Genomic DNA, 13,426 nt, shown 5'->3' with positions numbered 1-13,426 from the left:
CTGCCCTGTGCCCCATGCCCCCTCCCCTCCCCAACTCACCCAATCCCCATCTGCCTTTTGCCCACCTGTTCCCAGCTGTCAGTCCAAGGCCATACATGTTGGATGATGGCTAATCCACTTGGGAGCAGTTCCTCCTGGGATACTGGGAAACGGCAAATTGGTGGTTTTATCTTAGGTGGACACCCAGAAATTAATTTAGTTCAAGCTAGGTAGCACAGCTCACAGGCAGTCCTCGCCTGAAGTGGCGTAACTTGAAGGTGCCTAGAGAGCACTTAGCACTGGTTAACAAGCCTTAGTATGTAATCATTCAAATTTTAAAGTGCTCTTAACATCAGCTAATTGTAACGTGTAATCTCACACAAACTATATTCCTCCCATGCAGTTGCCATGTGTTACCAATATATTTATAAAACTGAAGATATTTTTGGTTTGTTGCTTTTTTTTTTTTTAAATAAAAAAAAGTTATACCACACATTTTATGAATTGTTTAGATACAAGCAGAGAAAACAGTGATTTGGTTTCAAGGTTGGTTTAAAATTATGTGGTTGGGATTTGAAAGAAACATGAGCTAAACAACGTACTCAAGATTTGATGAAGCAGAAACTGTGAATGCTGACTATGGGCATTTATATACGTATCTTTGTCCCGTGACCTGCTGAAGATCCGCACATGAGCTGATGCACACTGTACTGCTTTGCGTGCAGTTGTATAAGCGGTGAAATGCACATCAGTGTGCAGAAAATGGTAGTGGTGAGCTTTTGAACTAAAAAACTGTTGATGTTTTAGTTCAGAAATGCGCTGCAGCCATTTTCTTAGTGCAGACGCACATTTCGCTGCTTAAATAACTGCATGTGCTGCAGTGCCAGGTGCTTTTCAAAGCACCCAGTGTTGCGGTGCAAACGTGTACAAATGCCCTATGATTTCAATTATATTCAAACAGGAACTGGAAGAAGAGAACCATCTGGGCATAGAGCTATCCAGTATACCAGAACTATAGGGACAAGTCGTAACTCATGATTAAATCCACAGAAATTTGAATTTGAGGGTCTGCTTCTGGCCAGCTTCAGCCAATACATTGCTATTTCTAATTTTTATCTGTGCTTTAAGATGGCACTTCAGCTGAACCACTCGGACCTTTTAAAATAGCCTGCTGAGTCCACAAGCAAGTCACCACCATTTGTTGCATGAAAGAGAGAAGTTTCCCGTAGAGCCATTATTGGAACAAAATGCCTGGTTGAAAAGATGAACAGCAAAGAAGTCAATATAGGAGGAGAGACCGGTGACTGCAAACAGCAGCCAGCAGAAGATGGCTGGAGAAAGGACCAATTAGAAAATATCCTAAGAAATACAGCTTTCATGGCAGAGGCTCTTGCCTACAACGAAGCAGCTTGAGATAGTTTTAATGCTCAGTCTGGCACACATTCTCAGTGGGAGCATTGAGTAAGATGAGCAAGATGGTACTGACAGTACATTAGTCAAAAATAAACAGGGGTGTTTGAAAGAAAAAAAAAAAAGATAAGGAAGCGTGTCTTTGTTTAATTATATTCATCTAACTTTTCTTCTTTGTCAAACAATTTTGGTTAAATCAGCTAAATAAGTCCAAAACTTACATGACCTTTTGAAAAATTGAGAAATATGCCTCCTAAAATAACGTATCCAGCAATCAATATCATTGGCCAGTGCTAGGCAAAGTGCTAGTAGGTACTTTATGCCTTCCCTGACACCTCCTATCAGTAAAGGGCCTGATTTGTAACATGCCAGACATTGCAAATGGTGGTGTCCAGAGAGTGTAGTCATTCTGAATGATGTGTTCCCCCCATTTACAGACCTTCCATGCTACAAGTCCCCTTCTGGGATGTTTTTTTTCCCACAAGATATACAATGGAGCTAGAGGCACCATGAATGCAAACAACAGTATCAGAAGTAGGTTTCACTTAAGGGAAATCAGCTGGATTAGCAGGGGAAAAGGTATTGATGCATGGAAGTGAAGAGTCAAATCTGATGCTTAATGGTCCTTTTTCTTATCACTCAACAGGAAGTATCTTCCATTCAGCAGCAAGCACAGGTCACAATTTAATACAACTTCTTTTACTGCCTCTCTGGCAAGCGACTTCTGGAAAAGAAAAAAAAAAAATAGGCTTGGGTCAAAAGAAGCAGCCCCCCGCCCTGTGCAGCAATTCAGACTACTGGGAGAACACCATTCTTGCCCTGACTTCTCATTCAGCAGTCATATCATTCAAAGGCTTCCATGTGCTTGACATAGAGGAGGAATGACTCTCACTTTTGAGACCATGATCTTCCATGACTGCTATATTTCTCCAGAACAATGGAACTGTCAGCTACAATTGAGTACAGTAGACAGGATTCAGCAGGTGGCCGGTGTCTGTGGGATTTATTGCTAGCACTGATTGGAATGATCATGAGCCTTTTGTGTCAGAAAGCTTGTCTAACATCTCTCCTAAGTTTATAGATGGTCCAATAAAAGACACCAAACAAAATCTGTGTGTTGCATATTTCCTGGACTATCTCAGTTATAACCAAAATACAATGCTGTTACAGCACCCTAGACATTCATACAATTCAAAGAGTGGAAATTTATAAATACGGTTATTAATTACTACTGTAAGTTAATGTCATTTTTGCACAGCACTGAGACTCTTGGGTGGAACACTTAAAATATCAGCAAGAAGAAAAGATTTTTGGGGGTGCTCTCTTTTATTGGACCGACTGCATGTTTGGAATAAAGTTAGATAAGTTTTTGATTGTTCATCAGGACCTGACAGCAAGCTTACTCTGGACCTGACAAAGAATGCCTTGTATACAAAACCATGTCTAACTTTATTTCAGCTATGCAGTTGGCCCAATATAAAATATCATCCCCCCCAAAAAAACCTTGCTTCTTGCATAATTCCTGGACCAATACGACTACAGCACTGCAACACTACCAAAATAAATGTTTCATTTGCAATGACTGCATTGCTCATGTAGGTAGATAATATAGTTAACTTGCTCACTATTCAAGTGGGCTGGATTGCAACTGTTATTCCTGTCTCACTGGGAAATCACTAATGTTTCACCAGCAGGAAACTAGAGGAACAGGGTAGTGTACAAGGCTCGTTATTGCAACGGGTGCTATTATTATTAAACGATAACAATGTGTTTGGCATTGTAGGAGACATAGGATACACTGACCTTTTCAGACAGAGCTTCAGGCATGATCTCCAGAGAGCCTGAACAGCTTAGATGGCTGAATGTTTTTTCTCCCCCACCCCCACTTTTTATAGTGATTTTTTTTTTTTAAACTAAACACATTTTTTCTCCCATTTTCTTTTAAAAGGTTCCAGTTATCAATAAAAAGACCAAGCACACACAAATTGAACATTTTTCAGTTTGAGTCAGCTGCCAGCTGAAAACTGCGAGTATTAAACTGAAAGATCCCAAAATCTTTTAACGGAAAAGGTTTTCGGAAAATGTAAGAGAGTTGTTGAAAATGTGGGTAGATACAAATCTCTCTCCCCCAACAACCCCGCATTAGCTGTACCAAGATGTTATTGTTCCTACAGGACTTAGGGGTCACAGTCAGGGTCAGGGCCCCATTATGGTAAATACTTGGACCTGAAAATAATGAAAAGATAGTTCCCAACAAGAACAGCTAATAACGTTCATCTCCTTCAGGTTACAGTAGCTGCTACTGTGCAGCCTCACAACCTTTCTGAATCTGCCTCCTAAAAATCTAAACAGACTATTGTGACGGACTTTCATAACAAGAAGGGAAAGTGGACAGGGCATCTTAGGTCATGGCCATGGCTCATTCAAGAGTTTATCACACTTACAGACCAGATTTATGGGACTACAGAGTGATTTCTGCACAATGCCCCTGTGAAACATCACCTTGGATAGGGCAGGGAGGAAATGGGATTGTGATCCTGCCAGCATCAGTCCGAGAGAAAATCGGCCAATTCAAGATAGGTAAGCGTGTTATCAATATGGACTCAGGAATGGACTGAACCCTCCTACTGCACAATGGACACTGCAGCTTTTTGCAGTCTTCTCAACAATTTGGTAGCCAGAGCCATAGTCTGCTATGTTTGGGCCCATTCTTGCTCCCAATGAAGTCAGTGGGACCTCTCTCCATAGATTTCATTAGAAACAAATCGGGCATTAAAAAAGAAAAAAAAAAATCTGTGTACCTGTTGCATTACTGGGAGGGAAGCCAAGCAGAACTCTACTACACTGACTGAGATTTTGTTATTTTTCGAGAAGGGATTTGAGGATATCATGATTGGCTACAGGAATAAAAATCAGTTCAAACCCCAGATTGTGCCATACTGTTAAGTATTCCAAAATGCAAATGACTGAGAATGAAAAATGTTGAGGTTATAATTCAAGTTAACCTTCCCACACTGTATAAAAGCGTGATACAGCTGGTTAAACTAGAACTTTTTTTTCCCCTTAAGGAAACTTCAGTTGTGTTCTTTTTTTTTTTTCCCCACATTGAATTTTAAAAATAGCTTCCACTTTAGCCTTTATATGAACTGCAAAAGAATAAATGACAATAGCACAGTAATTTGGGGGGCAATTTTCCTTAAATACATGTTCTGTTAGATATTGAACCCTTTTGATATTTGGAAGCTTCAGGACTTAGTTCTCTGAAAGAAGCTGCATAAATTGAGAAATTCTGACAATACGGTTTGGCTTAATAGCTACTTGATCATGGCTCCTCAATGGATCACACTGTTCTGGCTGATTGGAAGGCTCTGAGATATAGTATTACTGTGATGCTATTCAAACTGCCATGGTTAGGGCTTGTGCATGCATTTTCATTATTAAATCCTATTGTCAGGGACCTGATCATTTGGCTTTAAAAATCAATCTGAGCTGAAGCCAAGTATAAAAGCCCGGAAGTACAATGACTTGACAATTTTTGCATAATTTTCAAAGTTCTTATTCACTTCTATCAATAGCAACAATAATAATTATTATTTTTATTATTGTAAAGTGCATGTGGTATGTGTAACAGCAGGGGGACAGTCTGCAGAGCTGTGCTAACCATAATGTGGACTATAACCCCCAGAGCCCCCCAGGGGCTGAGGGACAAAGGAAGAAGAAGCAGGAAGTGGCCGGAAGAGAAGGATGGAGTGGCAAGAGAGGAACGCATGGTCATTGGATGCCCAGAGTGTGGGGGGGGGGGGGAGGGGGGAGGAGGTTGCAGAACTGGAGATCTCCCTGGCTGGGTTGACCAGGGGTGTGGACCGAGGAAGCTGGACTCAGACTTGGGAGCAAATGCAGGCTGCTGTTTGAGCACTCTCAGAACTACAGGCTGCAAAGCCATTTTTCTGAGAGATTTGCATGCTTCCACCATGATCTCTCCACGCCAACCCAGGGAGAAATTTTGAATCTCAACTATTTCATCGTGTATGTGACCTTTTGGTAATCCACCTCTTCAGCCCCAGAAACTGGCACAAGCAGCAAGGGGGAGGTTCCCACTTTTATATAGAAAATGTCACAAACCAACAAGCCAAACAGAAGGAACAGGTAAAAGGTAAATAGACATTAACATGGTGGTGACATCCACTCAGCACCCTAATTCCCCTTCCCTTCTACCCCTCCCCCCCCACCCCGACCAGTCTTTAGTCCAAACAGCACTCACACAGCAGCCTGTACTTGCTCTTGAGTCCAGCTCCTTCAGCCCACAGCCCTGGCTGACCCAGTCCCACCATGTACCCCAGGTTTCCAGCAGCCATATGTTCCCCTCCTGCAGCTCCATCCTTCTCTTCTAGCTGCTTCCTCTTCATTTGTCCCCCAGCACCTTGGGGACTTTTGGGGGTAATAGTCCACATTAGTCAAAGCTCTGCAGACTGCCCCTTTGCTGTTACACACATCACATGTACACATTATATTATTTTAAGGGGGGGGGGGGAGTAGGTTTCTTCTCAAAGTCCAGTATTCAAACCAGGGAGGAAGAGGAGGCAATTTCCTAGACCAGTTTATCTCCCTCTGAAGCCATTGCTAAATAACCCCTGCTGAGGACATCTTTCATTCCGGCCTCCTGAAAACATACCAGAATAAGTACAGTGCATCTGGCCAGCAAGTATTCTCAGAAAAGATGTGTGTTCAGAAATACCCCCAGCACTCTACAATGTTTGTGTTGTCCCCCACTGTAAGCTATTTATTCTCCAAAAGCTTTACTCCAACTCATGCTGAACAGTACTGTACCACAGGAGTGGTCTTGTTGAATTCAATGGGACTTTAGATTTTGAAGTACAGTAGCACTCACTTAGAGCAATAGGGAGGAAGCTGGAGATGACAAGTAAATCCCGAACTTGACTTGAATACCACAAATCCTAATAACAATTTAGATTTCTCTCATTTAATTTTTCTTGAATAATTCCTTGCTACTTTGGGGGGGTGGTATTTTTGTTTTGTAAGGTGGTTCTTTTTAAATCATTCTGCTGGCTCACAGCTCCAAGCAATTGCTTCGGTTTAGTGACTGGTAGAATGTTTCTATTATAATTATCTTCTGCATAGGCTAGGCCTAGGATCGGCTGATCTCAAAATAAGACTGGACATATGAATGACTCTATCCTCCTTCCTTCTACCCACAGAATAGCCTATCCTCTACATGCATCTGATCTGTCTACAAGTCTGTACGTGTATATGCTGTGATATGAGACTCTTAAAGAAGGGGGTTTGAACCCAAAAGCTTGCAAATCATTTTTTTTTAAACTACCTAGTTGGTCTAATGAAAGATATTGCCTCTTCCTCAAGAGTGTTGGATGTCTTAAATTCAGTATTACAAAGAAATCTCTCCTTTCACCACCGTAGTATATTTTGGTTATACTTTATATTACAGTTCTACTACTAATTTATGAAGGATTAACAAGATTAAAATTGGTTTATCACAATTCTTTATAGATTCCTAGAGTTCAGCAAGTCAGTAGTTTTCTTATTTTGACTTGTAACATTTCCTTATGATATGCAGGTGACCCTGCTATGTCACGTTACATTTAGCATGTGTTAAGTGCACATGTTCAAGCAGTAAAACACTTGTTAAGTATGATCAGATCATAGCGAAGTTATGACTTTTTGCATGAGAGGTATCATCAGGTATTACATAGGATATGTTCAGCTATTGTCAGACTGCTTCACAGATGCAATAGGAGAATTTGTGGTTCTCACACAGTTGTGACATCATCCAGGACCCCTGCCTCCCCCCCCGACCCACTGCACCAGGTCTCCAGGCGGGATGAGAAAAGCCACATGTCAGTATCCTGGACTTTCATTTGTCAAGGTCCTTCAGAATCAAGTTGAAGGCTAGTTGCTGGGATTGATAATCTGCTCATCATCAGTCCCAGCCCCAGCCCTGCGCAGGAGCCAGCTCAAGACTCCAACTTAGTACTGGGGCTGGTACCAGTAAATCAGTCAGCTAGAAATGCTAGAGATTGTAGTAAACATTACTGTGTAATCACCAGGGATCCTGGATTTCTCCGATTTAAAAATCACAAATTCAATGATAAAACCCCCAAAATCTGTGATTAAAATGAAAGGCGACTATATATAGGTATCAGTTAAACACAATGTTTTCTTGATATATTAACAAATTTAAAAGAATTTAGAAGCCAACCAGTGCCTCAATTACTATAATAAAGTAAATATTTACAGATTTTGGTATTTGATTTTGGGTTTATGATCATGGAAAAAAAAATAAAAAAATCAGCGCTCCCCCTGCCCCCTTAGCTCGCAGAATACAGGTCCAGGCCCCTCACTCCCCCCACAGACCCTGAACCCTGCTGGTGCCCCTCACTCCCCCCACAGCCCCTCTGAGCCCTGAAACACTGGAGTCTGCAGGAGCGTGGTAATTATCACACTCCATAAAACTCAATTGAGTCTGCACCAACAGGCTGTAATTACAGCCCATCAGAGCAGCCTTACTGCTCGTGTATAGGCACCTTTGTGCCTGAAAATTTGTCTAACATCTTTCTCCATCGTTTATTGGAGTAACTATGATATATTATCATCAAATAAATCTTGCTTTAGGGTGCTATCCAGTCTATTCCAAGACCATCCAGACATTAAAATTAACAAAATAATGTTTAAGAACCAGATTTGTATGCTCAAGAGAGGACTAGTAGCACCTTCTCTTCCTATGTACCCTATAGCACATTCCAGCTCATTCAAAAGCCATGTACTACCAAGATTTCAGCCTTTGCTAGAGGTAATTAATTACAGGGAGAAGTACAAGACAAGCTGTGCCTTTTCAGAAAGGAATTGAGAGACATTTTGAATTTCAGAGGTGTGTGAGACTATGGACCCTTTCCCATGCCCTGCCTATGTCACATCTCCCATGCTTTCTGCCTATATTGCATCTCCCCTGCCTACTCCTACCTGACTTCAGAGTAACATGGCTAACTACCTCCCTCCTACCGACATATGCGCATTGTAATCTAGCTCTATGCCTTACACCTTTGCAAACTAGGTAGGTAATACTGGCAGTGGTAAGCAATTGTATTTGCAGTACCACTCTCAGGAATGATACTTCATCAATTACAAATTACAGAAATCTTGTTTGCAGAGGGTATTATATAAATTATCTTGTTTTCCTTATTAATCTCATGCAAATATGAAATCACAGACTGCTGATCCAGTGCTACAAAGGCCCATCACTTTCCCAAATGTGCGGTAAAACCTACCTTAATTAATTTTATTATCCGTCTCCTAGAGACCGGATGAAAGGTTTAGAAAAGATGTAGGCACCTTCAGTTAGAGGTATTCAAATGCATGCAGGGAGCAAGTAACCTGATCCCCTGTCCCTGGTAACCTGACTGAACCGTAGGTTATGCTGTTGTAACCAATGCTCCTGGAAGTTATACTGGCCAATGACAGTCTGCTGGAATGGGGCTGTAGTAGCAGAAAAAAACCCCCACAAATCCTTCTCTGTGCAAGCCTCTGAATAGCCTGTTCTGCCCCAAAAGCAAGCAGTGCTGAAAGGGGAGGATGAAAGAAACAGGTTATTGAAAGATACAGTGATTGAACCCATTTTAAGACTAACATTCACCAATGAAGCCTTCCTTATCCATTCCAGAGGTGAATCTTCTGTAGAGTAGAGCTGCTCCCACAAGGATAAAGAATAGAACTGACTGGGAAATGTATAATATTGTGTGTGAAAGAACTGGTCTCAATAATATGAACTGAAAACTTCACAGCTGAACACGATAGAAGCAAAATTAAATTCCCTGCCTCCAATCCAACACCATCAGGTAACGAGACTGATTCAGTCTATTGTCTGTGCCGACTTTGCATACTCATCGAGCAGTCTTTTTTTTTTTTTTTTAAATGGACTGCTATATTCAGGGGTATCCTACCACCTTTTACCTCCACTGTGCAAGATGAAGTTTCATTTTTACCTGGGAAAACTTTCGTCCTCTTTGAATTCTCCTATGCCTGAGGAAGGGTGTTTGGGCCCGAAAGGTTGCAAAGAAAGAAAGTATTTTTTGCTACTATTTAATTGGTCTAATAAAAGATATCGCCTCTACCCCAAGAGTTTTGTCCACCTGGTCTCAATAACACTTTCATTCAAAAGTTTTTGCAGGTCCAGGATGGAACTCCTGGTCAGAGAGAGAGATGCCTCCCAGTGTGGCCCATAGCCAAGGCTGTCCCTAGTGTGGGGTGAATCGGGGCAACTACCCCAGGGGCTCCATGCTTTGAGGGGCCTGCAGAGCCAGGTGGAGCAGTGGCTCCGCGTCCAGTCACTCACTACCCCTGCCCCCCTCCACTGCCACTGCCAATGGCGGTGGCAGCTTCTTCGGGTCCGGGGCCCATGGGATGGGAGCAGGGGTGGTGCCCCGCATGGGCTGATTTGCCTCAGGCCCCGCACCCTGCTTGGGTCAGTTCTGCCCATAGCATAAGGATGATGAGTATGACAATCACATGGGAAGCCCTGGTTCAAAAACTTCCTCAACTGAATCCAGCAAAAAGTATTTAAATCTGGTCCCCCACATTTTGGCCAGTGTCCTAGCCATTGGGATATGGATGCTTCTGGTCCCATTTTGCAAATGCTGTGTAAGCTCTTGTGCGACTCTAACCTATTTCCAAATGGGTTTTTTCCTCCTTTTATCAGAAACATCTGAAAAGTAAGAGTTGTCATTCAATCCAAAACTTTTTTTCATTTCATTTTATTTTTTTTGAAACTACCTTTTAGTTAAAGGAGCAGTTTTTCACTCAGAAATACTGTTGATACCACTGTACCAATGCCTTAGACTCCTTCTCATTCCACCATGCACTGAGCTGGAATGCACCAAGCTATTACAGTCCCCAGTAAATCTTTAGTACACAGCAAAACAGTTGGACTTAAAATCTGGTAGACCAAGCTATGGCACATGCAGAAAAACAACGTGGTCCCCCAAATGGATCTCAGGTCAAAGAACATTGGAGAGATTTTTCTGTCAGCAGTATGCATCCATGCCTCACTTCTCATTGGTAAGCAGTCTTCCTCTAACTGTAATCAGTACTTATTAAAGCACTAACTCTATAAAGAGATTTTCCTACCTAGAATCCCCATTTTTATTGCAATATTACTTTTTTGTCCTGACTCCACATAACCCACCATATTAAGAATGACCACTGTTGATTAGCGCACAAGATTAGGGTTAGCATATTTCCAGTTTCAAAAAAAGAGGACACCTCTCAGAGAGGGGGATAATATGATGGGGTAGGGTGGGAGGGCAGTGATATGCCCATGCCCTGCCCCATCCCTCTCACTCTCAAGCCACAGCCCCCTCCATCCCTGCTGCTTCCACTCACTCCCAACCCACAGCCCCCTGCACCTCCCCCAGCCCTGCAGCATCTCCTGGCTGCCTTGCCCCTGTTAGCACAGGCACTGGTCCCAGTGCCACCACCTGGCCATGCAGCTCCTTGCTGTCTCTGAAGGGCTTCTCTACCCCTTTCCCCTGCCGGAGGGGCAGGCACCTCCCCTGCCTCCCTCACCCTGCTGCAGCCCCAGTGCCTGAACAGCTTCCCCCAATGCCAGCAGGTACCTGCCCCCCACCCTCCAACCCACCCATCCCCCTATCACAGACGTACATGCACAGTCCCCAAGCCCTGGCCCTCCAACCCCCACACCCCAGACTTACCTGCATGTAGCTGTTGGGGCTGCTCCCACCACCCTTCCTGACTGCATGCTGGCCATGTGTGTGCACATGTGCATGTGGTTCCCCCTGCCTCCAATCACCTTACTCCCTCTCCCCTCAGCCCCAAGCAGCTCTTTGCTAAGGCAAGCCTGGAAGTGGTGGGAAAAACTTTGATGCTGAACAGTGCAAAATCCCAGACATTTGTTCATATTTTTTAAAACCACCTGGATAGACAAGGGAGGGCCCAAAAAGAGGACGTCTGGTCAAACCCAGACATAGGTAACCCTGCTCAAGATACAGAATTCCCAAGATACAAGTAGAATGTATTGCCTGCCCCTCCTCCTCGACCTTTTAGCCTCTCTTACTTTTGCTTTTATGGAATTCACCCAAATTGCTGAGCTTCACAGTAAGCCTCTCCTGACCCACTCCATTGAAGCTGCATTAGGCAACTTGCTAAATCAAGGCTCTGAGCAATGAAGCTTTTGAAAGGCTCTTCACACTGGTCTACAGAGGTAGTGAACAGGGAAGAGGATGCAGAGCTGATTTTAAGTAGGATTACCATACATCCGGGTTTTCCTGGACATGTGTTCTTTTTGGGTCCTTCCATCTCCATCTGGGCAGTTTTTAAAAATGTGAACAAGTGTCCAGGATTTTGCACTACTCAGCATCAGTTTCCCCCCCCAAGGAATTTCCCAGCTTGCCCTAGCATGGAGCTGCTTGCAGCTGTGGGGAGCAAGGGGAGGGCAATTGGAGGCAGGGGACACTATGTGTGTATGCACATGCACTCACACATAGCCAGCATAAAGCCAGGCATGGTGGCAGGAGAAGCCCTGGCAGCTGGATACAGGTAAGTCTGAGGGACAAGGGCTGGAAGACCAGGGCTTGGGGACTGTCCAGGGGGCTGTGTGGGGCACACGAGTCTATGCACGTGACAGGGGTGTGTGGAGGGAGATGGGTGTGAGGGCAAGTGGATGCCTGCCAGCCCTGGGGGAGCTGTCCAGGCACTAGGGCTGCAGCAGGGTTGGGGAGGTGGGGTAGGTGCCTACCCCTCCAGCAGGGGAAGGGGTAGGGTGTCCTTCAGGGGCAGCAGGGAGCTGTAGTCTGGCCAGCAGCATGGGGGCCAGCGCCTGTGCTCACAGGGGCAGGGCAGCCAGGAGATGCTGCAAGACTGGGGGAAGCAGGGAGCTGCAGGTTGGGAGTGAGGGGTATCAGCAGGGACAGGAGGGCTGTGAGTCAGGAGTTAGGGGCAGCAGTAGGGCTGGAGGGGCTGGGGCATATCACTGTGCCCCCTCCCCCATCATATTACCCCCTCCCCCCCACCCCAACAGGTGCCTTCTTTTTGAAACTATGGTAACTCTATTTTAAGTAGATGAAGCAAGTTCAACATGCTAGTGCAGAGGAGCTGCAGAGGCTTATAATTAGGGACTTATCTAAATTGAAGCAAAATGAAAGGATTTTCACTCCTCCCTTGCCATGGATTGGCCAAGAGGCCAATCGCTCATCTTCAAACTGCAACATTGCATCTGTTTTTTCAAAAGATAGTGCCAAAACCTTTTTACTTTCCTGACTAGTGCCTTCACTGAATATGTCAATAGTTCAGCCCCTCTATATGACTGCAGAAAGTGTCATGCCTTGTTTGTATTCTGCCAGACTAACTTTTTTCAGGCGATTCAGTGCAAAATTGTGGGAAAAGCCAGTTTTTTGCAGTGATTGCAGGAAACCACTGTTCTTCACAGTTTCCATGAAAATCATGAAACCATGGTTTAAGTACTTAATTGTAACAATTGTCTGCAAAGCATGGTTATGAAGGCTACACAGGAGCCATACACGTAGGACTTGGTTGAGGAGGATGAGGTTTTCAGTTCCTCAGCCCCTTTACATTCCACATCCTTAGTTGTGAATTACTCAGACTTGAGGTCGGTGGAGTGAATTTCACATTCAGTTGAAAATTAGATAAAATCCTGAGCTGGATGAATTCTTGTCTTGGGCCTGACCAACATCTAGTGAAGGCAATGGAAATAATTCATTTTGCAGTCAGTTTTATATGAGGCAAGGTAGTTGAGCAGATACCCAACTCTGGACCCAAAATATGCATGTTTACAAGAATCATTTCAGCTTTTATTTTCATCTCTTTGTGCACTTCTGTGCAAACACACTTGTATAAGTCTAATTTAGTGCAACTAATCATGTACCACTCAAGCAACTAGTTACACTGGCTTCAATGAATGCGTGAGAGAAACAAGGACCTATCTATGTATAGGAGTGGCAAAATGTGACTCCCAGTGATCAAGACTACATTT

General features: G+C 43.7%; 1 long non-coding RNA gene across 12 annotated transcripts in view; it reads right to left on the bottom strand.

The window, feature by feature from the left end:
• LOC106740212 (uncharacterized) overlaps nt 1–13,426 on the bottom strand; it is a 275,315-nt gene that overhangs the window by 111,750 nt on the left and 150,139 nt on the right. For 9 of the 12 annotated variants that reach the window (XR_009462705.1, XR_009462704.1, XR_009462699.1 and 6 more), the window contains one exon: nt 67–2,113. The exons of the other annotated variants lie outside the window; for them this stretch is intronic. This is a non-coding gene — a long non-coding RNA (uncharacterized LOC106740212). Of the gene's footprint in view, nt 1–66; nt 2,114–13,426 lie in introns of those variants that run through there. 12 annotated transcript variants of the gene reach the window in all.

Source organism: Alligator mississippiensis, chromosome 5, assembly GCF_030867095.1.
Source record: "Alligator mississippiensis isolate rAllMis1 chromosome 5, rAllMis1, whole genome shotgun sequence".
NCBI classification, from domain to species: domain Eukaryota; kingdom Metazoa; phylum Chordata; order Crocodylia; family Alligatoridae; genus Alligator; species Alligator mississippiensis.
The sequence above is the reverse complement of the archived record's forward strand: the minus strand, read 5'-3'. Positions and strand labels throughout refer to the sequence as shown.